General features: G+C 45.7%; 1 long non-coding RNA gene across 1 annotated transcript in view; it reads left to right on the forward strand.

Moving 5' to 3' along the window:
* Positions 1-5248: 5248 nt before the first annotated feature.
* Positions 5249-7545, forward strand: part of LOC145716279 (uncharacterized) — a 6466-nt gene continuing 4169 nt past the window's right edge. The window contains exons 1-3 of the long non-coding RNA XR_014138852.1: positions 5249-5381; positions 6201-6725; positions 7204-7258. This is a non-coding gene — a long non-coding RNA (uncharacterized LOC145716279). The remainder of the gene's footprint in view (positions 5382-6200; positions 6726-7203; positions 7259-7545) is intronic.

A 7545-nucleotide genomic window follows, 5' to 3' on the forward strand; every position in this document is an offset into this window, starting at 1 on the left:
CTTCCAAGAAGGCAGTGAAGAGTTTAAAGGCACAATGTCAGTTTAGAAGGGACAATACTGCTAGTGCTTCTGAGAAAAAAAGTACCTTGTGTTTTTCTGCCTTGAGTTTGTACTGAAATGCTGTTTCTAAAGAAGACTTGTGGAAAGGAAAGGGATGGTCTGTGACCCCCTCAGGGAGGCAAACATGAGGTGTGTTTTTCTCTGAGGGCCGACACTGCATCTTCCTCAAAGGGACCAACTTAATACAAGGATTGATCTCTAGGGAAGGGATTTACTCTGAATGTCTCATTCGGTCCTCCACCTCTATTATTTTGAATCTATCCTGGGAGGAATGGGACTCAAAGCTCCTTAGGAATCAAAATGTTTTCAGTGTGTTGATTCATATATTAAATCTCTGAAACTGTGCACATGCTTTCCGAAAGTGTCAGTTATTGTGTGTTAACTGTAACAGACTGACAGGTGACATGTGTGTTAACTGTAACAGACCGAACAGGTGACATCCCTCTGGCTGAGGGTGGACTTTCTCCTGGGCGATGTGGGAGGGGTGGGAACATGGCAAATAAGACCATATGTTGTCTGGACACCAGCTTACCCTGGGGGAAAAGACCCTGTGGTTACAGACATGCCTTTTCCCTGTACCACTCCTGATGATCACTCCAATGTGTCTTGGACACACAAAGTGGTCGTTGTGGCAGTTTTCACTGGGGATGGTTCTGTTTTCCCAGGCCTGGGCATGAGTTTGTTCAGATTCAGACACACGCTCTGGTCCTTCCGACCGAGATCAGTATGAAGTCTGACGGGCTAAGAGTTGTGCACTTTGTCAGTGGCCGTAACACTGGACGCAACTGGCCCACACGGGAGATTAGTCTGTGCCCTATACATGAGCTGGCACCGCAATTTGATCTATTGACAAAGCTGAAGGAAATGAGGTATGAAAATCTTGAGGAAGCCAGAATTCTCTGGTGGCCCACTGTCATAAGGTTTTATGACTCTGTAGTCCCTTCATAAACTGGAGGGTCAGAACACATTCCCTCTGGTCTGTTCTGCTCATTAACAGCATGCTCGGGGATTGCTGGAAGTGAAATGATCTTATAAAATCTACTCCTTTTGATGGTTAAGAGAGCTGAAAAACTGGAATCCTTCTGGGTTATTCGGTGGAAATCTGTGCTTTCAAATATTCCTTTATTAGGATTAAGGCATTCTGCTATCTGGCGTCTCTTTCTTCATGCAAATTCCCATTGAACCTCTAGCAACCATTAATATACTTACATCCAATAAAGCCCTGAGGAAATGAGGGTCAGCAGGTACCTTTTAATAATCCTAAGGAGTGGCCGGAACCCAAAAGCAGCATAAAAAACCTGGACGTTTAAAAAGAGGGGTGACCAAAGGCATAGGAGCTCAGTGAGTAAAGAAAATAAATGGGAAATAGAAGGTTCCAGAAGGCTAACTTGCCTACAGGTTAATGCCAATGCTAAAGGCAGGCTTTTTATTCCAATGAAGTAACATTGTTCCCAGTAGGACCTGACCATGTTAGTACTGTAATTGCTACAGGTGCGCTGTATTGTTATATTTACTTAATTATCTATCCATTCTGAAAGCAATTCAGTATTTCTTATTCCTTCCAAGAAAAACTGCATCCCATGATGCTGTACCATATTCAGAGTTTTCCTTGGCACCGACTCCCCTTGAAGTGCCCAATTTAGCTCTGTTGCTATGAGGGTTTTGATTTGGAGAGTCCCAACCTGGTCTAATCTCCTAGGACTTAGGTCGACTCTGGTGCCAATATTCAGATTTAAGATTTGGGAGATGGTCTAAAAATTTATTCCACAAGAGAGAAAGTGTGGAAGGAAAAGATCCTCTCTCTAAGCTGCCAGATCTAAGAAGTGAGATGATCAGAGTGTCTGTTTCCACGGCTAATGGGTGTGTCACAGGACAGCAAAGAACTTTCCTGGTGGACTGTGTGGATAGTTGAGGAGGTGCCTTCCTTGGAGATTTTTCACAAAATGGGACATGGCTTCTCCGCGGGATGGTTTGGTGAATAGCGTGGGGGATCTTTCCCCATCTAGAACAAACGTGAAAACCTCTGATGCAAAGAATGCAAATGAGCCCCTGACCCCACCCCTGGGCCGTTGTTGTCTGCCCTTACAGGAAGTGCATGTCAATCAAAGCTTGACAGGGGAGATAGAGCATTTTATTTTGGAAGCCAGAAGTTTGAGAACAATGACTGGAATTTCCTCTTTCTGTCCAGAAAGGGCTGTTTGTCACTGGGGAGATAAAAGTCCAGGGGTAGGGAATAAAGGTTATCGGGAACAGCGCAACACAGAGCCGTGGGGGGGGGGGGGAGGTGTGGGCGGGCTGCAGCGGGAGGAGGGCTTATGGAGGAAATCTATTTCAATGCCTGTCATTGAGTTTCCATTAAAAGAACATTCAGTTAGGAATTCAAAAATAATTTAATCTCCCCAGCCAGATGCACCCAGCTGGACTCCTTGGAGCCGAGCCCTGCAGACAGGGAGATCTGCACCGGGGGCTGCAGGGGCTAGGAACTCCTGCATCTCCAACCGATGCAACCTTGACTGCCCTGGGTGTCGTGGAAGGTGTGGGCATCTTTCAGGTTCGTGAGACACCCCAAGACCTGCGCTCTAGCAGAAGAAACTTAATGCCAGGGGCTACTTACTGAGTTCTTACTAGGTTTTAGGTTCTGTTTTAAGCATTTCATATACATTATTTAATTTCCCCAATGCTTCTATGAGGTACTATTTTTACATTTATTTTTCACTTGAGGTAGCTCAGGTAAGAAACTTGTCCAGAGTTACTAGCTAGTAAATGGCAGGGCTGGGATTCAAACTCCGATCTGTCTTGAAAGCCCACATGTTTAAAATGGTTCAATTCTGCATCCTACCATGGGTCCCCCTCTGAGAGGACCCACCAGGGCCATCAGACGTTTACCATAAACCCAAGGAAAACTGGCACATATTTCTGGTCCTGTCTTACACTTTGGGAGAAGCCCCTCATTGCTTAGCACAAGGTGGAGCTTCTGGTTAGAGCTTAATAAACCTCTCTGGACTTACATGTTCTAGGAAGTGGTAGTGCTTAACCAGGGCCTCTGGAGAATCGGCTAGGTCAGCATCTGGAAATACCGTGGCTATCCTGAAGATCTGCCTAGACTGTTGGTGCAAACTCTCTTCCTACATCTACATATATGCTAATTATACATGTATACGTGTTGTTTTATTTTGATCTCTGAGTAGTCTTTCACTGGAGGTAGAGACAGATATTATTTCCATTTTGACAGATGGGGACATGGAGCCTCAGTTATCCCTGGAGGACAGTGTCTCCATTCTCCATTCACCTCTGTGTTTCTGGCACCAACACTGTGTCTCACGTGGCCAGTAAGTGGTTTTTGCATCAGTAAATGGATGAATGAAGGATTTGCTCGAGTCAGTATGGTTCGGAGTGGATTTGAAGCAATATCCATCCAAAGGACTTTTGACAAGCTACCTCATTCACTAGCGGAGGGGCCTTGACAGAGGACTTCATTTCATCTATGATGACATTTTCATGATGTGTAAAACGGAGCTTTGAAATGGAGTAAAGGGGAGAATTAAATGAAATAATAGATGTAAGAATCCCTTTATAGAAAGTAAATGATTATTGACGTGGCAAAACAAAGTGGGAGAATGGGTTTGGAGCCGAGGGCCTGCAGGGGCGAAGAGCACAGAAAGCAGAGGTCTGGGAGGGGCTGTGACAGAGACCAGAGGAGGCCTCCAGAAATAAGCAAAAAGTCTCAGGCTTCCTGGATATTGGCTAGGCTGTGAGTTGGGGAAATCTGAGTAGAATCCTGGGGCCTGGGACTTCATTTCAACCCAACAGATGCTCACTGGGGGCCTACTGTGAGCTTGGCACGGAGAGTGCAAGAATGAGGAAGGAAGGATGGTTTCTGCCAGGGCTGTAAAGGATCCCGAGGGGCTCCCACCAGCCTGGTGGGCCAGAGCTAAGTTGGAAGACTGCTGATTATGGAGAAAGTGATCTTCTCGCCTGATGCCATGTGCTTAGTGTAGTTTCCATAGGCGATATTGACATGATTGTTAACAATAGGACTATTGACTATAGTTTTAAAATTATTTGGGATTAAAAGAAGTCTTTATAACATGTACTACAAGGGATATGTAGTCAGCAAATGGTTTTAAAATTACTAGAAGTAGTTCGTCCATCTGTGACATAGAGTTAGGCTCATTTGTCTCACGTTTTTTTAACCAGTTATTAGAGCTTGTTGATTGTTTCCCTTTTTTGATTTAACTGTTTTTGTAATTATGCAAAGAATTTATATGGTTTCAAAAATCATAGAATATAGAAAATTCATCGCTATTTGTGTTCCGTCCCTACTCTCTCCCTCTTATGGAAAGGTAACCGTTCTTATTAGTTTATCACGCTACTGTTTCACTTGGAAAAGTATAAGCAATACCTGTATATTTATATCCTCCCATTCTTACACAAAAGTATCATTCTAGAAACATTGTTCCACAGTGTTTTGTTCACTTAACAATATATCCTACAGATAGCTACGTTAGGATAATTGCTGATGATACCAACATTGGTGGGATCCTCCTCTCCACTGACCTTCTCTGGCTTTTGCCGAAGTTGCTGGAATCTTGCTCCAGCGGCCTCTGCCCTGCCGTCGTGGGCCTGAGAGATGGTGGACGTGCCTGCTTTGCATTCCTACAAGACTGTTTCCCTTTGCAGAGGGCCTGTAGGGCTTATTCCCCTGAGGAGCTTGGGCTCTCAGAACCAAGGTTCTCAACAGGAGACATTCTGCCCAGGAGCAGTAGCTCTTTAGGGATCAAAACTCCCTTGAATTTTGGCTGGTTAGAAAGTCTGGGGTCTCTGCTAGGGAGTGGGGGTATTCAGTTCCTGGGGCATTCTGGGTCATCACTTTTGATTAGGGTCCGGGAATTCTTTGGAGGTTGGGGGTCAGGGAACCCACCATGGTATGCAAAATTTCATGCACGAGTATTAAAATTAAAACAATTAAATGAATTAAAAAAATAAAATGATCAAAGTATGAAAAAAGTCCTGAGGGAGGTAGAGGTAGGGGAAAGCTTCTTCGGGATGGCACCCAACTGGGCTTAATGCTTGGAGGAGATTTGACATAGGGAGAGGAGAGGGCAACCAGGTGGGCAGGTTGGTCCCAGGCTAACAGAAGAACAGGATGTACATTTGCATGGAGCTTCTGAGAGGTGATAAGCCAGTTTACATGGCCGCCCCTTTGGCGTACAGCGTGGAGGGAACTAGCAGTTTATGGTCAGGAGTCACAGGTTTGGGGCGATGTCAGCCCCGAGTTTGAATCCTGACTCCATCCGTCAACCACAGAAGTCTCTGAGCTGGTAAGGACACGATTAAACGATTGTTTTAGAAATATAGCTCTGGTGCTAGTGCGTAGGATGGGTTGGAGAAAAAATTGGAGATGGAAACTAGCTTTCAAGGGAGGGAAGGAAGGTGTCACCATTCTCATTTTTCAGTGGGGAGACCCTAGGACTTGCCCAGGTCACTTAGCTACAGAAGGGAACGAAAGGGCCCAGAGCCCAGGGCTTCTGTTTTCTAGTTAGTTTAGTGCTTTTCCCTGGACCACCCACAACCCTCATGCCCAGGGGCCACTGTTCCCGAAAGAAAGCTCCCCAGGAAGGTGGTAGCCAAGGTCAGAGGACTCTGCGGCTAATGAGTCTGAGTCTGGGGAATGGAGAAGGCACCACATACTTGAACTGTGTCGTGGGGGACCCAGAAGCCACCTGCATCTACTTCGTATCCAAGGAGCCCAGGAGGAAGGTGAAAGGCTTGTCTCCATGGTCAGAGAAGTGACTTCCTCTATCCTGATGAAGTGAAAAGAAGGAGGCGATTCACTAGTTAGCGGGCTGTTTGGATCACCAGCAAAGTTGGTTTCAGCTGAATCAGAGTGCAGTTAGAGACCGTAATGATCTTGATGGCTCAGTCAGTTCCCCACATCACAACCTGAGTCTGTGACCCACCTCTTAAGGATCAACCCTGATGAAAGCATGAAAGAAAAAAAATGTAGGTAATAAAGAGAGTTTGAAGACAGGAAATACAGTGTGATGTTCAGTGGCTTTGAAGACAAGCTCAGCTCTCCCATTCACTGGCCATCTTATCTACAACCGGTTCTTAACCTTTCTGAACCCTTTTTTTTCCAGCTGTAAATAATGGTAATTAACATCTATGTTAAAGAGTTACTGGAAGGACAATAGTGTGAAATAATATGGAACGTAATAATATGTGAAGCGCCGAGCACAGGGCCTACTGTAGGCTCCCCCCCGATGGTAGTTGGAATGATGGCAAGGTGATGGTTTTGCTGATGATGGGTAAGGAGAAGGTAGTGGTTTGTCCCACCCTGTGCCTTTTACCCTGTGCCTGAGCCTCATCATCGCTTCTCCCTAGATTCCATCCTTTTCTGTTCTCAGCCTTGACCTTAACCTGAAAAGAGGTAGCTCACCTTCCTCCCATCCCTCCCATCTGCTTCCACCGCACATGCACAGAATCCTAGAAGCTTCACAGGGAACAGGACCTATGATCCTGTTCCTGATCCTACCCTGTTATTTTACAGGTGGAGAAATCAAGAGCTCCAGAAGGAAATGACTTGTCCAATGGGTCTTAATGGCCCGTGGAAAGCATCACTTGCTTCAGACATCCCCCCCACGTGACTAGGAGAGTAGAAACAGGTGATATTACTGAACTGACTAGAGAGGAAGTCTAAAGTGAGGGGACCCTGCAATAGTGGTCTGTCGTAAGTGAGCCCACACTTTCTGTGCGTGCGGTGTGCCTCTGGCCGGGAGGTGGCGCCATACACCTCGGGATCACAAAGCGAAAGCCGCCGGCTGGATAAGTGGGCCTCCAGCAGTTAGGCGGTGGTGGGCCAGCTCTGGAGTACCCAGAGAGCGCTCTAATAGCCATTCTGTTTAGAATATTTAACAGAAACGCATAAAAATATCTGGGTCATCTAATCGTTGCTGGGCTGACAAAATGTCTGTGAAGACTTTTTCATTTGCAAAATGAAATTGCGATGTAAAAGCTCCTAACTCCGGAGCGATTAGGGTGGCTATAGAGAAAGTTATCATTTATTGAGTCCACTAGAGCTGTGATGCTTTACATTTTCTCCACCAGGAAGCTGAATGAATATTATTACTCCCCACCTTACAGATGAGAAGACCGAGGGTTGTCCAAGGTCTGTATGTGGCTATTGAGGGCAGAGCTGGTATGTATCTGTCTTACGCATTTGTATTTATTTGCTTGTTTTTAAAGATTTTATTTCTTTTTTTTTTTTTTTTTCAAGATTTTATTTATTTATTTGACAGAGACACAGCAAGAGACGGGACACAAGCAGTGGGGGAGTGGGAGAGGGAGAAGCAGGCTTCCTGCGGAGCAGGGAGCCCGATGCGGGGCTCGATCCCAGGGTCCTGGGATCGTGACCTGAGCCGAAGGCAGACGCTTAACGACTGAGCCACCCAGGCGCCCCAAAGATTTTATTTCTTTATTTGAGAG

The sequence above is a fragment of the Leptonychotes weddellii genome, chromosome 11 (genome assembly GCF_054177405.1).
Source record: "Leptonychotes weddellii isolate Sample4059 chromosome 11, ASM5417740v2, whole genome shotgun sequence".
NCBI lineage: Eukaryota > Metazoa > Chordata > Mammalia > Carnivora > Phocidae > Leptonychotes > Leptonychotes weddellii.